Source organism: Phaenicophaeus curvirostris, chromosome 23, assembly GCF_032191515.1.
Source record: "Phaenicophaeus curvirostris isolate KB17595 chromosome 23, BPBGC_Pcur_1.0, whole genome shotgun sequence".
Taxonomy (NCBI): domain Eukaryota; kingdom Metazoa; phylum Chordata; class Aves; order Cuculiformes; family Cuculidae; genus Phaenicophaeus; species Phaenicophaeus curvirostris.
This window is the reverse complement of record NC_091414.1, coordinates 4,491,585-4,512,678: the sequence shown is the minus strand read 5'-3', so window position 1 is coordinate 4,512,678 and position 21,094 is coordinate 4,491,585. Positions and strand designations below refer to the sequence as shown.

Sequence of the window (21,094 nt, the reverse complement as noted above, 5' to 3'; positions counted from 1 at the left end):
GTGAAGAGCAGAAGTGTTAGACAATCTGTCACTGCAGCCCTCTGTCCCTCCTGTCTTCAGGGACTTTCAGAAATCAGGACAAGTCACCATTTGCCTTCTTGATTGCTGCCCATGTCTTTTTATTCCACGGTTGTAACAGAGGCAAATCGGGTACTCTTCAGGCTGGAGGTTTCAATATTAAGCTGAAATTTCTCTGCAGCTACTTCCATGTGGGAGGGAAGGAGTCTCTTTGGGGCTATTTTCAAGTGTGTTTGTGTACATGAGAAGCAATCAAGTTCTTGAAGGGTGGTACTTTTTTCTGCTGTGGATATGATGCTCACTTGGTAGCCCAGCCTTCAGTTTAGCAGCCTCACCCTGCGGGAAGCGGGGGAGCTGCTCTTTATCAAATATTCTCTCTAATCAAAGTAGAAATACAACATAAACATTCACCTTCTGCTCCTACATAGCACTCTGCTGCTCTTAACAGCCCTGAGCTAGCATCCCTCCCCAGCATCTGCCCTGGTGGCGTGAAAATCACAGGCAGAACAACTCTGGTATCTCCGTGCTGGTTAATCTCCTTTCTCCTCTGCCTTGGAAGGCAGCAGCTCACATCTGGGAGAGTATCTGTACAGTTTCCATACTTACTTCCCAGAAATATGAGTTGCCCCAGTAAGGGCTAGGCCGCTTCGTAAGAGTGGAAGGCAGTGTCCCCACTCACTTGTTCTTCCATCTGGTGACGTGGTCTTACATTCCTACTTGGGATTGATGCTTTCCAGCTCGTCCTGTTCCTAAGGCATCAATTCTATCAAGATTCGCCTGTGTTCTGGACATAGCTTATTTGTACAGAAGCCTTCTGATTGCCATCATTTATAATCACTGTAATTTGAAACCCTCTTCTTAAGCCCAGTAGCCACGATTCTTTCATGAGCATTATTTATTCATCTGTGATGCTTGTGATCAGATGTGCCATGCTGAACGTCTCATCCCGTGCCTTCCGATGGGGCAAGGATGTTGTTCATGGAAATTATGCTATGGAAAAGGGCCAAGCTCACTGCTAGGGTGGGAGGATGGTCTCTGTTAGGATAAAGCCTGTGCCACGAGATTCCCTTGTCAGTGACTGCATGACTGCAGGGTGTTCCAAATGATCTGTAGAGTTTTCTTTCTGCCCTTACGCAGGTTCAAGGCAGACCTGCAGAGCACTGTTAGGATCAGGCCTGAAACGTGTTTTAGGAGAGCTGTATAAGAAAGGTGCCACGTCTGGGCTTGTGGATAAGGGTGAAGGCCAGAGATCTGCAGGTGTGTGTTCTGCTCCCAGTATCGCAGAATCATAGAATCGCAAGATTGGAAAAGACCCACCGACTCATCGAATCCAACCATTCCTATCAGTCCGCAAACTAGCTAAGGGTGCACACAATGCCTTCATCCAGGTTATTGTATCTTCATCCAGTGTTGATCCAGTTGGTTTAACCCTTTTTACCCCACTCCTAACCCCTTCTTACCCACCCTGGCATTTCTGTCCTTGATGGGGTGAGCATTAAGTTAACTGAAGTTTGCAAAGCAAGAATTCTAGGAGCGAGGGCAACCACGTTCCGTCGCGCAGCACTTGAAACGCACCCGTCCCTGTGATATCCAACGTTCAATAGCTGAATTATTATTCTGCCCGCGCCCTGGGTCTGTCATCGCCACTTATTTTTCTGACAAAATGTTTTTAAAATCCTGTTAGCTTTACAGAGTTTCTCGAGCTATGGGAGAGTGAGCTGGCATCTATTTCTGCTCACGCATCAGCTGAATTGTCAGTTACAGTTTGATTGCACAGTCTTTTAACGATGATAAGGTAAGAAGCCTGATTTTCAGATATCCCTTGAAGTGTGCAGTGCTGGCAGTAGCAGAATCCTCCTTTGACTAATAACCCGAGCCACTTTGCTCTGAAATCAGTGACAGCAAGTAAATACGGAACCTTGCTGTGCTGTTAGATAGTCGTTTCTCACCACCTAACTGCATGTTAGGATATTAATTTTAGGATAAAAATAGCAATCCTTAGCTAGGCTTACCCCCTTTTTCCTCTCTCCCCACTTGAAATCACACCTGAAATTATGAATTGCCTCATCACAGCCATCACTTCTCTCAACATATGCTGGATTTTGTGCATCTCTGTAGTTTTTTCTGATGTTAATCCATGTGATAACTGTCACATCTAGGACACAGCCAGGTCACCAGGGCTGGCTGGCAAAGATCTGACAGCAGCTGGATCTAAAAGACATGAGCTGTTTCGACTTCATCCTCGTGTAGGGCCCTCCGTGTTGTTCCACGTTCGTTTGCTTGGTGTCAGAGCGCGCAGGGCTGTCGGTACAGGCTGGATAACCCTTCCTGGAAAAGCAGCGGCTGCTTAGACTGTGTTTGTGTACTCAGCTCAGACTTTGGCCTGCACTGTCCTGACAGTTTGTTTTGAAATAGGAGGTCATTGGTCCCGGTTGCCTGGAAATAGTGCTATTTTGGCTCTCCAGGGTAAAAGGGATTGAAGTGGCCAGGGAAGAAAAGCAGCAACCACAAACATGAGTGTGTACAGAGAGACATCTACAAAGCACTGAGTTGATTGTCCTGAGATACAGAAACCTTCAGGCTTTTCTCCCTAGTAAACACAGTGCAATCCTACCAGAATCCCTCGCAGCACAGTGACGCAGTGACCTGCCCGTCTCCAGTCTGGATGGAGAGTGAAGTGACATGTCACCGCTGGACTGACACCACCAAGCTCCTTCCACAGGAGCTTTTGACAGTAGCCAGAGTGCTCTTTGATTGCCACCTCATGTGCTGGACGCTATCAGACTCAACAGGCTCCACATCCCAGAGTAAGTCCCTTCAACCATCCAGTCCTGCCTGCAGAGCCAAACAGTTTCCAGATAGCTGTTTCCTTCGTCACTGGTTTAGCCAGGAAACCATGAGGCAGGCAGGAAATTGCCTGTCTCAGCCAGAAGCAACAGGCGTTGATGTTTGAATATTCAAGACAGGAAAGATAATTGGGTGAAAATACCAGTTCAGCACCATTCATTCTACCTACCTGAAAAGAAAAGGTAACCTCCAATTCAGCAGTCGCTCGGTGCAGCTTTTCTATTCTGCCTGCAAGTCTCTTTCCCAGTGATCACAAAATTGCAAAACCCTGGAGTGTCCTTTTATGTGATTAAAATAATAATAATAATAATTGCTCTCTGAATTTGTATGCTGATTTTTTCCCCGCTGCCCATTGCACAGTTGGCTCCATGGGCTCTTTAAAGAGAAAAAAGCTTTGCAATGAAGATGTTGCTGGAACACTCTTACTCCCTGGCATGACCATCTTTTTTTATGTATAACATTATCCAGTCGAGTATTATTTTCAGGAAGGGCATTTTGAGTTGACGTTGGCTTTTGCTGTCACTGAAATCTGTAGAAACAAACTTCTTTCCTGTCAGCAGGAAGCAGTGAATCAGGACACATCCTCCAAATACCAAACTTGTCGGAGATTGGTTGCGTGAGTCATGTTCGAGCTGACATTTATTCCTGTTCTGGGTTTTTTTTCCTCCTGCTTTCCACCTGCCAAAGATCGCTGCTTCCCAGCACCGGGGCTGTCAGTAGTGCCGCAGGAGATCCGTTCCTGCTCTGCTCTCACCTTGGATCATGCTGAGGATGGTGGCTTCCTTCAGGTCTACTGTGTCAAGCGTTTGCTGGAACATCAGGGCTGCCTTGAACCCAAAAACTCACACAGGGAGATTTAAGCTCATTCCAGCAGCTCAGCTGGTAACTTGTCAGCTCGAAATACTCGTTTAAAAAGTTTAATGTCTGACAAAGCAGCCCAGGGTTTTCTTCAGCCCCTGTTCCTCTCAGAGCCCTTGTTCTTGGGCTGAGCTAGACCCGACTGGCTCTGTTGTGGCAGCAGTTCTTGAACATAATTGGTTTTGAACTGAATACGCTCCTCTCCACTCAGCTGAGGTTTATATCCTAGAAAACAAAAACCAAACTCAGAAAATTCAGTGGAGAGCAGCCTGCGATGCGAAGTGTGCTCCAGCGTCTGTAGCTGCCATCTGTGTTCAGACCTCGTGATCCGAGGATGGCTGCGAAGACCAGGCAGCAGGGGGTTGGTCCAGGCTTGTCTTGAGCAGGAAACCAGCAAACTTCACGTTATCTCAGTGCAAAACCATTCATCATCCAGGGCTTCCTCACGAGTTTTGTGAACTTTCCACTGACCCTGAACAGAGCTTTGAGTTTAATGAGGCCTAAAAGTAGGAGAGCGCCTTGGGATTTGTCAGAAGTGCTTTGCACAGCAAAATGGAGGAGAAAGAAACAAAAAAAAAGAGAGAAACAGCCAAGAAAGCAGGAAGTGAAAGCAGGAAAAGGAAGATGTTGACTGGAGTGTGTTCTTTGGGACACCTCTTCAAGATGCTGAGGAGCAGAGCATCCACCAGCAAGGAGAACGCAGCCACGCATGAGCAGCCCGTTACCATGTTGACAGGGGAACAATCCAGGCTGTCAGTAATTTTTTTCCCCTTATTTCACACTCTAGGGGCTGTATTTCAAGGTACGGTGAGCTCCTCTTTTAAGTTTTTTCATTCTTATTTTATTTTTTTACCCACTCCTCTAAGGGTGTTGTTTGTGCCTCGTTCTGGCCACTAATTATGCGGAAATAATTGTCTAATCTTCAGAGATATTGAGCGTGTGATTAAAAGGCAGCCAACTGAGAGTGGGTGGAGTTGGACTGCTCACCGATTCCTCTCTGCATTCTGGAGGCGGTGGTGGCAACTCCGCAGCAAAACTGAGCTGGAGCTTTGGCTCTTCCAACTGGCTCGAGCTAACATCCAGCATTTACTCCAGGGATCTGAGTGGCTCCCCTCTGTTTTGGCTTGTTAATAACACTGAGTGTACGGAGCTGAATGCCAGGCTTGAGGCTCCTGACACACAGATACCTCTGATTCGGTCAGGCTGTATCTTTTTAGGAATGCTGAGGGCTGTTTGCCTTCCAGCCGCCCTTCACAATCAGATGCTTCACGTCATTTCTGCTGCAGACACAAACCCACCTGCTGACAGGCGCTACCAGAAACTGCGTAAAAATGCAGAATATTTAAAAGACGTACTTTTAGCCGTGCCATTTTATGTTGGAAGTATCTTGAAACTTCTGATTTTCTTATCCTTATCCCTCTGTCTTTAGCTTTTCTTCTTTATCCAGAGGAGGTGGGCAGCTATAAACTCTGTAACAAACTCCACACTTACGTTTTTTGCGTTTAATTCACTCCTTTTCCACTCTTGAAACTTCTGAAGAGACGAGGCAGGTTCAGGACAGGCCCTGCTATGTTAGATTTCACATTTAGAACTGAACTGCTTTATCACATCTCTTTCGTTTCATCCTATATCAGAATGGTTTGTGTTGGAAAGGACCTTAAAGCCCATCCAGTTCCACCCCTGCCATGGGCAGGGGCACCTCCCACTGGATCAGGGGCTCCAAGCCCCATCCAACCTGGCCTTGAACCCCTCCAGGGATGGGGCAGCCACCACTGCTCTGGGTAACCTGGGCCAGGGCCTCCCCACCCTCATCATGAAAAATTTCTTCCTTATGTCCAATCTAAATCTTCTGCCTTCCAATTTAAAACCATTCCCCCTCACCCTATCACTGGATATTCCTCCGGATTAGTGTTAGACGTGGATGTTTTCTATTCCTCTTCAGGAGATCACCTTTCAAATGGCTCCTGCTACAGAATTTCCTTTTCTATAATTTCTCTGGGTACTCCTTTCCGATATCTTTTTTATCATTTCTGCTGCCTTTTGGGATGCGGGCAGGCTCTTATCCCACTTAAATCAGTAGGTTTAATGCCATCCCTTAGGACATCAACTTTCAGATTTGTCGCTGGTTGCAAGGTTGGATCTGTGTGTTCAGAATATCGTGGTAGGCATTTGTCATTTGAAGACCTTTCTGCTTTTTAAAAACACTCACTTTTAGGCTTTAAGGATTGCTCTTGTCTCTAGAGAGAATCTTTTGGAAGTTCAAGAAAATCCCATAGCCTTTGCTTGAGGCACCGGTGTGAAAAGCAGGGAGGATTTTTTTGGACTTACTAAAATTCTTCATCCTTCTTCTGATATTTTATACTCAAAAAAAATCTACTGCAACCTGACAAACACTTTATATGCAGCTCCCAAAAGAAAAAAGGGAGGAAAAAAAATCAGTGCAGAGAAGTGAAGGTGTTTCAAGGGAAAGTTCTAAAGGCAGAAGTTGTTTCTGTACCAATTTCAATACACCTATAATATCCGTGGTCTGATACAAACATGCAATTAAGAACACCTTAGTTACGCCTGTTTCTCGTCACTGTGCTTTATCTCAACACACGATTACGTAGGGATGTAATTTCTTCCCAGAGCTGGAGGATGGGAAAGCACAAATTATGTGAATGTTGGAGTGCAGTGTGGTCCACGATCACAGCATTCCTGCTGATGGTCTCCACAGCAGCCTTGATTGTCTGCCTCACATCTTGATTTCCAAACTCAAATCTTTGCATTCTGCAAGCAAGAGCGGATAATTCAGGAATGAAGAAGCTGAGGATGAAATGTTTGCTATACACGAGAGCAGAGAGCCTTCATTGGCTTCACCTAGCCCTTCTTCAGGCATCTGGAAGTGGAAGTCACCTTCAGGCGTTAACGTTAGCACCTCTTGACTAGGCTAGAACATTCCTTCTCTCTTGGCAGGCTGCATCCTGGTTGCTGTGGGAACCAGCATATTTAATTTCCTGACTTCTGTGTACATCCAAAACTGTAGCTGTGATGTGTGCTGTCACTGAGGTAGCTTTGGGGTTTTGCAGGGAATTGAGCCATCAGGAAGCATTTTCTGTAGCACTTCCTTCCCTCAGAATCACTTTGCTGCATCTCCAAGGGGCTTTTTTGAGGCTTTTTGGAGACCTGCAGTCCTCATTCATCTTAGTGAGGAATCAGAATGAAAAAGGCACAGTGAGAAGTCATTTAGTCCTTCCTTTCTTAAGCTGCCCCGTGTTGGAAAGCCACCACAGGCGCTCTGCTGCAGTGCTTTACAGTTTAAAGCTTGTCCTGGTGTCTGACCTCTCTCTCCTGCAGAAAGCACAGCTGTGACTTCTTGGCCTCTCCCCGTGGATGTGGAGAACGGTTTCACATCTCTCTGCGTCTTTGCAAAACGTTGCCAAGTTCCCTTCCATCTTCTCCCCTCAAGGCTGAGCAACCCCAGACCTTTCCGGCTTTAATTGTGGGTCACTCTCTGTGCCCTTCTCCTCAGGGCTGCTGCTCCTCTCAGAACTCTCTAGATGAGTCAAATATTTCTTGAAGGGGATTCTGTGCCCTGGACGAGGCTTTGCTGGAGTGGAGCGGAGTGCACGAGCCCTTTCATGTCTGAATGCAGCACACACCATTTACCCACCCCAGCGTGAAGTTTGCTCTGGTTTGTGACATTACAACATTGCTGATTTGAGCCGAGTTCGTGATCCGCTGTAGCCTGGGTCTGGTTTTCTGCAATACTGCCTAACCGTTTGTTCCTTCTGCTCCGCGGTTCGTTCTTCCCTCGGGGTGAGATACGTCGTGTGTCCTTATTGAATTGCATCCTGGTTGTTTCAGACTGTTTTCCCAGTTTGCTGGGATTGGTTTTGCTGTCTGATCCTGTCAAGCAGCATACTGGGAGCATTTGGAGCCTTTCAGCCGGCGTCTTGTTGGTGTGACTTTAACAATGTAGGAGAGGAAAGGAAGAGTGTGGACAGATGGTTCCAAGTGATGGAGTCACCAGGGCTTAACGTGTTCCTGCTCCTCAGCTGAGATGTGGTAATGAGCCATTTGCGTTCTCCTGACCCACTGCATTCATAGAAAAATGTATTTAGATTCTTTGCTGATTATTAGGGACCTTAGCTCGCTTCAGGAGCAGGAACTTGAGTGCTTGGCAGTACCTGAATCGATAGCAGGTGTCTAGGCCCAGCACCTCCCGTTCTGTTCTATACTGATCGGCATAATTAATCCTATCAGCTTTATTTTGAGGCAAAGGGCACTTTTTTTCCTGTATCTCTGAATTCTGCTCTCACACTGGGCTGTTTCAAATACCAGCTCTTCTCTGTGACCATGCTGTGGGAGGTGATGTTTGCTTGTGGACTGGAGATAAAACCAGGTCAGGGTTGAGCGGTTTTATAACCCAAACTAGAACGCTCTGTCTGTTCCACACCCCCTTCCGGAGCGTATTTCATCTGCGGAGGGAAAACTGCATCTCTCTCCTGCACTGCCATAACACAACCACAGCCACTTGGTGGGAAGAGTGAAGGATAGAAGGGCACCTTTCTAGTTGTTGCAACGAAGCTTCTCTCTTTGAATTTTAAAATGAATTAGCAGTCTCTGCTCATTAACTGCTACCTCTGTCTCGGAGTCCATGGACAATAGTAGCAGGTAGGACGAGTGTGTTTGTTTTAATGGGTCTGTTGGGACCCCTCACATTAAATGCTGCAAGTCCTCAAGGAGGTGTGCGAAGGAGCAATAAGCAGTGTGTAATCAGATTACCTTTCGCCGGTCTAGAATTAATTGCACACATCCAGAGAGGAGAGACCAGCAGGAGTTTGCCCCACCGGTATTGCTGCTGTTGTCTTCTGCTTAACCTTCTTGAACCATTCCTCCTTTTCTTATCAAACTCCCTCTCCTTGCCAGAAGTTACCACGTCTGCCTCGCTGAGCCCTGCTGCCCAAACAGAAGAGGAAACCTCTTTCCCAAAGGAGCGTTGAAACGATTACGGCTTTGAGTTTTCCGCTGAGCTTTCCATAGCGACACAGTCTGCCTGCAATAGGATCTGTGTGTCATGGGGAACGGATTGGATCCACGTGGCGAGTGGATTTGCCGTATCTCTCCGGTATCAGGGATTGTGTTCCTGAGGCTCAGTCAAACCCTTTCCTCCTCCCTGACACTTGCAAACGCAACGAGTTTGATTTGAGCTCCAGGAGGTTCAGAGCCATGTGGTGATGGGACAGCGCCTGTTATTTGAGGATCACAAAATGATGAAAGATGGTTGGAGAAACTAGGGAAAAGAGGATTAAACTGGGGAGCTGCTGCCAAGCATTAAATACTTAAGAGTCAGTTGGCAGTAGCTGCTTATCGTGTATCTTCCCTTTCACCAAAGGAAACAAGTATCTGAAGGGCTGTTACTGTGACAAGCGATTCATTTTTATGCTGAACGCTCCTCTTTCCTTTTTTTTTCCAGTGCATAATAAGAATATTGCTAACCTGTTCCCACCAGCCCATTCTCCTTCAGACACAGACTACTTTGCCACATTCCTAAATGAGCGTGAGCTCTCTTTTTCTCCCTCTCGCCTGTCACTTGTTCGGGGGAGAGCTGCCACTGCTCGTTCGTTTTGAATGATAGACTTAATTCTTCAGGGGAAATTGATATTTGAAAAACATGAGTGGTTTGTAATCCAAAAAAGCTATTTCTTTCCCAGCTGGAACACATTCTGTATTAAATTTGATCATAGCAACCTAAAAGCCAACACTTCAAGATGCTTCTCTGCGATGCCAGCTTTACCTAGAAACCGTGCAGCACATACGCTGATGCCTGTTGTGTGGTGCAGGTGGAGCTGTGATTCATTATCGCTTCTCTTGAACTTGGAAGATCACTCCTGTTGACAACAAAAAACAGACGGAGCTATCTTGCGGGCCAGATGCTTGCACGATCTCTGTGATGCTGCTCTCCAAAATGCTTTGCCTTAAGGTGAGAGGTGGTCATCCTTGTTTGGCAGACGCCTCTCTCAGGGTGGTGGTTCCCTTTAGGCTCTTTGTGCGGTCTGATGTACCACAGGCTCTGCTTCTTCCACCCCACGTGCTCCAGGATTAGTTGCTCTCCTGTTCCTAAGTATCTTTTCAGGGAATGATCAGCACTTTGACCTTTCCCTTAACTGGGGCAGGCGTGATGTTAACCGCCTTACCTCATAGGGTTGAGGTTTGGGTTGGTTTGGGTGTGAAGCTTATAGAGTGGCAGTAACCTTGGCGTTGTCATGACTGATGCCCTGCATCTAGTAAGGGTTTCGGATGGATCCACTAGGGATTTCTTCCAGAACTGCAAAGTTCTGGAAGGTTCAGGCTGGACATTAAGAAAAAATATTTCACAGAAATGGTCATTGGGCAGTGGCAGAGGCTGCCCAGGGAGGGGGTTGAGTCACCTTCCCTGGAGGGGTTTAAGGGACGGGTGGATGAGATGCTGAGGGACACAGGTTAGTGGTTGGTGGGAACGGTTGGACTCGATGATCCGGTGGGTCTCTTCCAACCCGATGATTTTATGATTCTATGATTCTGTATCTGGAGAGATTAGTAGCCAGTTGGTAGCTGGGTGATCACTCTGTCAGCTTCTAGAGCTAAATCCATCAGGAATCACAAAGTGGAAGCGATCAGGTGTTGCATATCAACATGAACTGAAACCATGGGTGGTTTGTGTCTCAGGGTGATGGAGGCTGCTCTGTTGGGATCTGCAGGACCTGTTGTCCCTGTGAAAGTGCTGACCTGCTGCAGGACAGGACAAGTGCCACGGGGAGTGGAACCTGAAGGCAGGGAGAGCAAGTGTGGTTGGGGAGTTGGGAGTGATGACGGTGCCCAGCGCGTGGCCACAGGGCTCTCCACCGATGGCTGCTCGCAGGGGAGCAGAGGACAGAGCTGCCCAGGAGCCACTGGAGGCTGAGGGCTCTGTACGGTGGGTTCTGCTCTTCTGTGTAGCCACCCCAGCTCTGCACGTCTGGGGAGCGTGCATGGGGTGGGGAGTGAGACCTTCTGACCAATATCTGGAGAGGAGCGGGAGGAGGATTAATACAAGGAAGACAGGAAAATAACCTTGGATACGAAGTGCTTTCTGATGAAGTCCCTGAAGTGTAGGTGCAGTGGTTTGTTTAGAAAGCGAAGAAAAATGAGGTTGCTCAAAAGCTAATGGACTTTTTTTTTCCAGTCTGCAAGAGAATGTGCTGATAAGGAAGGAAATAGATATTTTCTAATTCTTGGACTACTTTTTTGTCCCCTTTATCTCTCTCTGCTGCTCCCTTGTTGCTCAGATGTAATTTGTTTAGTTTACCTTAAATAAAGGGAATAGAGTTACTTTGTGTTGCAGCTATCAGGTTTGCAGACAAAAGCCTCAATAAATAAGACCCAATGGCAAGGCTGTAACTCGGGTCTGGTGGTGTTGGCTTCTCAGCCTTCACCTGCAGGATGTCGGTGCCATTCTCAGGCAGCTGAAGAGCCGCGTTGGAATGAGGCTTAACTGAAAAATTTCATTTCTTCTTGAAAAGGCCTGTAACCTGTTTGCCAGTTCCATTTGGATTTTCTTATTTATGTCAGCTCAGCAAATAGGAACAGCCCTGTGCTAGAGATCTCTGACAACTGACTTGATCCTGCTGTCATGGGAGCAGATTGCCTTTCTGCTTCTGGAGAACGTCCTCTGGAACTGGACTGCGTCTGCCAGTGCTGATGCCTTGTGCAAGGTTTTCACGCTAGAGGACAGTTGCGAGAGGAAAAATTAAAAAAATAAGCTGGTGGGAGCATTTTTGTGTGGTCAGAGGGAAGATGTGTGACTAGCACAAGGTGTTTAGGAAGAGCAGGAACAGAAACACCAGGTCAGATGGTGCTGGATGAGCTGATGTGATGAACAGAGATGGCAAGAGCGTAGCTGATGAGGGAACAGACTGGTGAGCGCAGCGACGGAGGGGCAGCCTGTGCCTCGCTCTCTGTTAATTTGTGTTCCTTGTGCTGTGGCTGGTGCTGAGTAGAACAGGCGAAAACTTAAGTCAGCATGCTACATCCCTTTCCCGGAGTGTGGATTTTTACATCTCTCTATTTCTCTAACCAGCACATTCTCTTTGTTTAAACTCTTTTTTTTTAAACTGGGAGGCACTCCTGCATTTGCCTCCTGCTTTTTTTGCTCACAGAAGAACCTAAAGCCCAGAGCTCCAGCCTCAACCCAGCTCCCACCTCAGGAGTTCCTGGCTCCCCCACCCCTCGTTCTCCCTGACCCAGTGCACTCCACAGGGACAACTGCAAACCTGTGCTGCAAAGCGGATTCTTCATGAAACTGTCATGATTTTCACAGTTCACTTTGTTGCCAAGATAATCTCGAGCTGTGTAACAGATTTTCCCTGGAATCAGACAGTGCCACCACCCAGGAGCTGCCCAGTGTCGTGGGCTCCGCCGGCTCCCAGGCTGCTTGCACAGATCCAGAGATAAATGTCAGAAGTTAAGGCTGGTCTCCAAGCGCTGTCAGTGAGAAAAAGAACCAAAGAGAACAAAACAAGCAGAGCTTGGAGATGGTTGCGTTTCAAACCCCTGTTTTAACAAGGCCCTGGTTTTAATCAAAGCCAGTTCCATCTTTTGAAGCCTTCGGTACCAGCATAACCAGAAGAAGGAATCTTCAGTGTTTTCAGTTCTTGTTGTGCCCTGCATCTCCCACACCCCGAGAGGTGAAGATAAATAACCAGTAACGACTGGAGCCTTTTGTGCCTCAACAGTTAACAGCTTCATCAGATTTCATAGAAACTGCATCCTAATTTTTATTCCAAACAAGATTTCAGCACTAATTTTTGTTTTGACAAATATGATTTGACATAAGAACAGTGGGAGTCAAGACCTTTCATTTTTGATCTAGGTTTACATTGTGCTGATCTAAATTCCTCCCCCTTTCGCTCTTGCCTTTCCCTTGTATACTGGGTTATTAAAGTTAGCAAAAAGCTATTTGAAACTCTCTGTTCTGGAGCATTTAAGCAGGCCTGCTATATGCAAGATTAAGTATGATAGCTTCCTAATGACTTATGCTGTTCGTTTTAATCACTGGCACAACGCATTACTGTATAGATCTTTTAAATGGCTTTGTTGAAAATGAAGGGTTCTGTTCCTGTTCACCGAGAGCCTTCGTAAAGGATTGTTTGCCAAATGGCAAGGCCAGACCCCCAGCTCTGATGTCTGTGACATTAGAGACAATATTCCTTAATCTCTTTCTCGCTCCAGTGCTTTGGCCCTGCCTGCTGGATCAGTGCGTTGGTGAGGTTGGCTCAGGACTCCGTCCGTCTCCGCGATGAGCAATCCCAAACGGCGATGAGATCTCCTCCTCTTCTCCAGGCTAAACACCCCTAGAGCTCTCAGATGCCTCTCTTAACATTGGTTCTCCAGCCCCTTCCCCAGCTCTGTTGCCCTCCTCTGGACCCGCTCCAGCTCCTCGTCTTCCTGGTAGTGAGGGGCCCAGAACTGAACCATTTTATCAAGCTAAACCCTGATATCAGGCATCATGGAGATAGCATTGAAAAGCTGGTGAAGACACTCCTGTCTCGTGCCGCTTGGGAATCCTTGTACCTTCTCCAGTCTTGCAAAGGCACAGAGTTCATCGTGTTTCCTTGCACCCGGATAGCAGAGCTGGTGAGGGATGAGTCAGGGGACCACCTCGTTGCCTGTGCTCTATGAGCCATTTTGAGTTTGCAGCAGGAGAGCCACCCTTTGGACCACGCACCTGTGAGCCATCGTGGCTTTGAGAGTTAGGCAAAGCCCTTGGTAAAAGGCATTTCTCCTTCTGGAAGAGAAGAGGGCTGTTAAAGACCCCACTCTTAGCTACTCATTTGCTGAAGCATCACTTTACAGCTTTTCTAAAGGCTCTCAAGGGATGGACTTGCAGCTGGGAGCCCTTCAAGGCTCTTATCTGGCCTGTGGTTCTCCACATTGGCTATTTTGGGAATGTTTTGGGAAGAGGGGAGTGGGGGAACGCGACTCTCTGCCCCTCCCATCACAGCTGCTCCACTTGGTCTAGAAAACTGAACATTTGCTGAGCTACAAAGGCTGAATCTGTCCCAGGGTTTGGCCACGTCTTTAGCCCCTGAGAGATGCCAGTGTGGGTCTGTTTACTGAGCCTGGCAGCACAAGTCCTGGAACAGATCCCCAGCCTGTAGATGCCTCGCCCCAAGGAGGTCTTTCATTTTAGCCAAAATTGCTTCCCAGCTATCTCAGCCTGTCCTCGTACAGGTGCTCCAGCCCTCAGATCATCTCCGTGGCCTCCTCTGGACTCGCTCCAAAAGCTCCATGTCCTTCCAGTGCCGAGGACTCCAGAACTGACCACAGGGCTCCAGATGGGATCTCCCCAGAGTGGAGCAGAGGGGTGGAATCCCCTCCCTCACCTGCTGGTCCCACTGGTTTGGGTGCAACCCAGGACATGAAGTGGTTTCTGGGCTACATGCACATATTGTCAGCTCACGTTGAGCTTCTCATCCCACAGCATCCCAAGTCCTTCTCCTCAGGGCTGCTCCCAATCCACTGATTGATTCAAATGCTGCTGCATGGCTGCCCTTGCTCCTTGGGCCTTTTACTCTGCATCCTAGAGGATATCAACCTTCTGAGATGGGATGAAGGGAAATGAGTCGTGCTTTGTTACTAGTGAGTCACTCTGTTGCCTAACTATTGTATCTTCTCTCGTCAGTGAGTCACTGACACCTTATTAGAGCAGCTGACAGACCCCAGGCCCTGTTCCCACTGGAAGGAGCGTGGTGGAGCTTTGTTTCGACAGCAACTGGATAGGCTGAAAAGATGGGATGAAGCTCAGGCTCCACGGCCCAGAAGGCTGATGAATTTCCTCTGGTATGGGCAACACTTTAGCAATTTAAACAGATAGAGCAAGAGAAAACAAACCATTTTCTGAGCACAGCAAAAACCACAATCTATTTTCTGGTGCCAAGGGAATGCATTGAAAATATCCTGGATGCTCTTGCAAGTGCTCTACAGTCTCTTTGGTTTTCATTTTTCTTTCTTCGCAGTCTGGTTCTGTCCGTCTTCCCTCTCCTTTCCTAATTTTTGTCCCCACTCACCCCTCACCGTTGTAGTTGCTGTTAAGAGAAACCTTCCCAGTGCTGTGTGTCTCAGCTGGGTGCTGGCTGCCTGCGGGGTGCAGAGGGCAGAGGCAGAGGTTCTTCCAAGCCAAAGGTTTTGACCTTGGCTGCAAGAAGCCGGATGAAAAACTGTGGCTTTCTCTGATGTGATTGCTTTCTGTTCTGTGAGGCTCCCACAGCGGCTGACGAGCACTAAACCCAGGATAATGTCACGGTCTCCTGATGAAAAGCGACTCTTTGGTGTAAAGGCTGTGTCTTTTGCTCGGTGTATCATCTTAAAAACTGTAATCCTGGCCTCTGAGTCCTTTCTGCTGGGGGAGCCAGACCGCAAGCAGCGCCTGGATCGATGTTCCAGCCTGGTACAACCTGTGCCCGTCCCTTGTTGTTAGCGTGAGCAGCTGCAAAGCGTTCACCCCAGCTGAAGTTCACACGTGGAACTGGTGGCTCCTAAAAGCTTCAGCGAGTCAGGTGTGAGCTCTTACTGCTCTACCCGTGATCAAATGTGTGGTTTCTGCTGTGCACCTGATGCCGGTGTGTTTGCGTGGTCTGCTTCTGCCTAAATTCATGGGTTTGATTTGCAGGTAATAGGTAGCTACAAGGAAGCTCAGAGATGCAGCAGCAGTTGGGGTTGTTACCACGGTTGTACTTAGTCCCTGCTTGGTGCTTTGCAGTGCTTTTCAAGTCTTAATCAGCCTTTATGTGTTTGGCAGGCGGTAGGGTGGATATTCTCCACCTTTGATCAGCCCTCATGGCCTCCCTCTAAACCATATGTTGAGAGGAAAGCTGTTCTTTTTCCTCCTCCGCACGCTGGCTTGCTGGGACACTGGAGAGCAGGGCTGTGGGACGTGCAATCTTGTGCCAAAGGATGCTAGTTGTTCCTCTCAGGTTCTCTGCTCCTGGTCTGGAGCTTTTCCCCCTTTACATCCTTTGTTCAGCTTGTGAGTGGGACACACAGCAGTCCCTTCTTGGCCATAGAGTCATAGAATCATAGAATCACCAGGTTGGAAGAGACCCACCGGATCATCAAGTCCAACCATTCCCATCAATCACTAAACCATGTCCCTCAGCACCTCGTCCACCCATCCACTTGTCCACACTTCCAGAGAAGGTGACTCAACCCCCTCCCTGGGCAGCCTCTGCCACTGCCCAATGACCCTTTCCATGAAAAATTTTTTCTTAATGTTCAGCCTGACCCTCCCCTGGTGGAGCTTGAGGCTGTTCCCTCTTGTCCTGTCCCCTGTCACTTGGGAGAAGAGCCCAGCTCCCTCCTCTCCACAACCTCCTTTCAGGGAGTTGGAGAGAGCAATGAGGTCTCCCCTCAGCCTCCTCTTCTCCAGGCTAAACAACCTCAGCTCTTCTTATCAGATTCTCTACCCTAGGCTGGCACGAGCTGCCGTGGGCTTTGTCTGTGGTTTTTAGGGACAGCACTGCCTGTGAAAGCCCTTCTGAGACTGCATTGCTTGAATGGCCTTGTTCCTCCAGACCGGCATTTAAGCACATTCCCACTGAGGCCGTGGGGTGCGGTGTGCGTACAAAGCCATCTCCTCTCTGCATTGTGCCCCCTCCTGCACCTTTCACAAGTGCAATGTTAATTAATGTAACGTTTGTTAATGATCTCTGTGGCAGGGTTCACAGGCGTGCGGGTGGGTGCTCGCTCCTCTGGGTGGGTGGGAGGAGGAACAGAGCAGCCTTGTTGCCTCCGTGGATGTCTCCATTCTTCTCATGCACAAAAGAGCAAACGCACCCGTGCCTTGGGACGGGGCGGTACAGGCACTCTCTCAGCTCAAGAAGAGTTGAACCTTTGTGTCGCAAACCAGGAGCTGCTGCTTCTGGTGGGCTGTCGCAGATGGAACGCCGGGCAGAGATCCTGCCTGGTGCTGCCACCAAAGCTGCCACAAGTCCCTCAGCTGGTAGAGCCCCTAGAGAGACATCCCTGTATCCTGCTGAGGTCCCAGTTCTACCCTCTGGTCCCAGTATAGGGTTCCGCTTTCCCATTGATAGAATCACAGAATAACCAGGTTGGAAGAGACACATCGGATCATCGAGTCCAACCATTCCCATCAATCACTAAACTATGTCCCTCAGCACCTCATCCATCTGTCCTTTTAACACCTCCAGGGAAGGTGACTCAACCCCCTCCCTGGGCAGCCTCTGCCACTGCCCAATGACCCTTTCCGTGAAAAATTTTTTCCTAATGTCCAGCCTGAACCTCCCCTGGCGGAGCTTGAGGCCATTCCCTCTCGTCCTGTCCCCTGTCCCTTGGGAGAAGAGCCCAGCTCCCTCCTCTCCACAACCTCCTTTCAGGGAGTTGGAGAGAGCAATGAGGTCTCCCCTCAGCCTCCTCTTCTCCAGGCTAAACACCCCCAGCTCTCTCAGACGCTCCTCTTGTTCTCCAGCCCCTTCCCCAGCTTTGTTGCTCTTCTCTGGACTCGCTCCAGAGCCTCAACATCCTTCTTGTGGTGAGGGGCCCACAGGCATGGGTGATGTTGGAGCTGATGTGGATCCCAGAGCTGTGTCCTCACCTTCCCTTTGAGCCAGTGGTGAAGTGGCCGCAAGTCTCCTGCACAGGATCATTCCGCTCCAAGGCGGATCTGCAGTAGGATCGGGATGACTTTTCATAGCACACAACCCTTGGTTTGTGGAGATAGGCAGTAGCATAGGCATTGAGCCTTGCTTAAAAGTCATCGCTGCCATTTCTGGGTGCCAGCAGAATGGTTTCCTCTGAGAGTTTCTTGGTTTTTACTTTAAAATACCCTGAGAACGAGTACAATGGGGCTGAAACCAGTAATTTAGTGAGGGGAGTGTCGGCAGGAGTCAGAAGTGGCAGGGTGGGTTTTGATTCCTTTTCCTTTTGAAGCTGCTTCCCCTTTGATTATATCCCTCACATTAGAATGTGGGGATCTGGAAAGGTGATTATTTTTTAACATTGCTCAAAATAAACCGCGTGTCAAGTGAATATCAGCACCTTTAGAAATGGGTGCAGACATACTGTAATAAACATGCTCAGATAAGTAACGAATTATTGTTTGACAGCTGAGTACAGTCAGAGGCATCAAACATCGTGTCATGAGCTCTGTCATGGTCTTCCTGATGAAGCAAAGTCTGAGCAGGAAGGAATGGAGATGTTGCTTTAGAGAGCGATCATAGAATCATGGAATGGTTTGCGTTGGAAGGGACCTCAAAGCCCATCCAGTCCCACCCCCTGCCATGGGCAGGGACACCTCCCACTGGATCAGGGGCTCCAAGCCCCATCCAACCTGGCCTTGAACCCCTCCAGGGATGGGGCAGCCACCCCTGCTCTGGGCAACCTGGGCCAGGGCCTCCCCATCTGCACAGGGAGACATTTCTTCCTAAAATCTCATCTTGTCTCATCTCAATCTCCCCTCTTTCAGCTGAAAACCATTCTCCCTTATCCTGTCCCTGCTCTCCCTGATCAAAAGCCCCTCCCCAGCTTTCCTGGAGGTCCTTTCAGCCCTGGAAGCTGCTCTAAGGTCTCCCCAGAGCTTTCTCTTCTCCAGGCTGAACAAGCCCAACTCTCTCAGCCTGTCCTCATACAGGAGGTGCTCCAGCCCTTGGATCATCTCCGTGGCCTCCTATGGACTCACTCCAACACTTCCCTGTCCTTCCTGTGCTGAGGACTCCAGAAGTGGACACAGGGCTCCAGGTGAGGTCTCACCAGAGTGGAGCAGAGGGCAGAATGCCCTCCCTTGCCCTGCTGGTCCCCCTGCTTTGGATGCAGCCACAGGACACATTTGGCTTTCAGGGTTGTGAGCGCACATTGCCAGCTCATGTAGCACTTGGTCTCATCCAAGCAGTAACAGGCCAGTGTGCGCAGGAGATCAAAGACCTTCTTAGATGTCCTCTCTGTCCTGGCATGTGACAGAGACCCCGCAGTGAAGGCCCAGTGCCTGATTTGCTCTTTATGTGTCTGTGCAGGGGCCGGAGATTCTTTTTTATCACGCTCAGAGAGCTGAAGCCGAGATGGTGGCTCCTGGTGTTGCGATAGACTTTGTTAGCTGTAGGAAGAAAAGTCAGCCGTGCGTTTCGCAATTGCTTCAAAGCTGGTGCAGAAGAAAGGGAACATGGACAAGACCCTTGTACAAAGCACACAGCCTGCGGTTCTGTGGATACAGAGCATTTAGGGGAATATTTAAAACAAATGTTTAAAATTCCACAAAGAGAAACCAGCGGGGAAGCGAGGTTTGCTCTCCACGTTGTCAGATACAGGGGAGGAAAGCTAAGCAACTCGGAGCTGTAGCGATGATCGAGCATGTTCCTAATCCCTGATGCATTTTGTGTTCTTGCTAAAAACATAAAAGGCTGTAAATTCAAGCAGTATTTTTCACTTCAATTAATCATGCCAGAAAATTGCGACTTTATTGTCTCTTTGTTTGAGCAAATTCAACTTTTCGTATTGTCTCTCTGAGATTAAGAAAGGCTTTGTGGATTATATCATCAAATTAAACCGAGCCTGGTGGTGTTGTGCTCAGAACATCACAGTCCTGGGCTGTGCCTCAGGCAGCCCTTCTCTATTTAAAGGCCTGCTCCGTGTTGCTCTGAGCTGGTGTCTCTTCTTGTTAATAGGAAAGTGCATAAAAATCACATAATCATTAATATTGAAGAATCATTAGGGTTGATAAAAGCAGCTCTGGCTGCGCTGATGTTGTTTTTCATGGTCACTGCTTTTGGAAAGCACGCCATACAAAGCTCGACTCTTGTTGTTTCTCCGAACCCACCGGTTGATGTAGTGGCTGTTTGACTCCCATCTATTGCGCTCGCGGAGATAGCTCCGGTCAGATGAGCTGTTCACAAGCCTGCAGGAATAAATGGATTTCTAGAGGCATCTCTCCTGCCTTCATCCCTTTCCCACAGCCCCTGTTTTTGATGCAGACAGCATCCGAAAGCCAGCAATCTGCAGCTGAGCAGTAAAGTCTTGGTTGGGTTTTTATTAAAGCAATGATGTGCTGACTGGCTGAAAAGTGTCAAAACTGCAATCTTCGAAGAGCAACAAAATCAGGTCGGATGCCTTTCTTACGGGAGAGGAATGCCGAAAGCATCAGTGAGATGGAATGAGGGATCTGAGTACTCCTCTAGGGAAGAGGCATGAGGTTTATTAGGCTTGGTCTCTTCTTTCCCTTTGTAAGGAAAGACCAAAGCCTTCAGCTTCCTGACACGACTCACCTCCGCCTCCCGCTCCCCTTGGCAGCGCGTCCAGCTGGTTTGAACTCTCTTGAGCAGAACTGAAGTAACACTGGAGGTATTACAGAACCACCAGGCCAATCCGAGCATGCAGTGAAGGGCTGGGAAGGTGGAGGAGAATTCAGGGTAGTATTTCAGAGTCTCTTAGTGAGCAAAAGGAGGTGACCTGAGCCCCGCAGAAATGCTGAGGGACATGGGTTAGTGATTGATGGGAATGGTTGGACTCGATGATCCGGTGAGTCTTTTCCAACCTGGTGATTCTATGATTCTATTCTATGATTCTGTCTCTGGGGTGTTGCGTCTGCAGGGGGGCGACTGGTGACGATCACAAACCAGAATCCTCCACGTGAGGATTCGTGTTTGCTGAGTTACCTAGGAAAGCAGTGGACTAAGCACAAAGGGATTTGAATCACATTGTGCTCTGTACTCTTTGCTTTCCTGTGGCAGGAATACTTTCAGGGAACCGTAACAGAAATAAATCTCTAGCACGGAGATGTTCGAAACTAGGGCTGTGAACACGTCTAGGTTTGATTAAACTCAACTGCTGCCAGATTGTCTGTCTACACACCCTGTGTAGTTTGCTTGGCATGGCATGCCGTGCCGTTCGCTCTCACTGGGAGTTCTCCTATGGTCTGTTTGTGTAAGAGGATGCTTGGCATGCAATTTTTTTACATAGTTTGTCCAAGTCTTGGTTGGCATTTGCTTCATCTGCATGTGTCCCATTGCCATCTGCTGGAAAATGGAGCATGCCCACAGGGACAAGCCTGTTAGCCAGACGGAGGGACGTGTCCCACACCCTCTGTTCAGGATTCATGGGGGTGAGTTTGTGGTCTCTCTGCTGCTGGATGAGACTGTTTTGTCTCTGTGCTGGTAGTGGGGAACCCTGAGTCATTGGTGGTGGAAGAGTACTTTGTGCCCCAGACAGCAAACACTGCATCAGGACAGTCCTGTCTCGGATGCTCTCGCACAATAGAAATAAGGTTCTCTCCCTCACTTAGCAGAGGGTTATGCTCATAACTGAGTTAGAAAGAGCCTGAATTTAGGTTTTCAGCTGAGCAAAGATTATGGGTGGAATTGCCCAA

At 48.4% G+C, this 21,094-nt stretch overlaps 1 protein-coding gene across 1 annotated transcript in view; it reads left to right on the top strand.

Moving 5' to 3' along the window:
* Nucleotides 1-21,094, top strand: part of MAN1C1 (mannosidase alpha class 1C member 1) — a 72,575-nt gene that overhangs the window by 25,328 nt on the left and 26,153 nt on the right. The window lies entirely within an intron of this gene.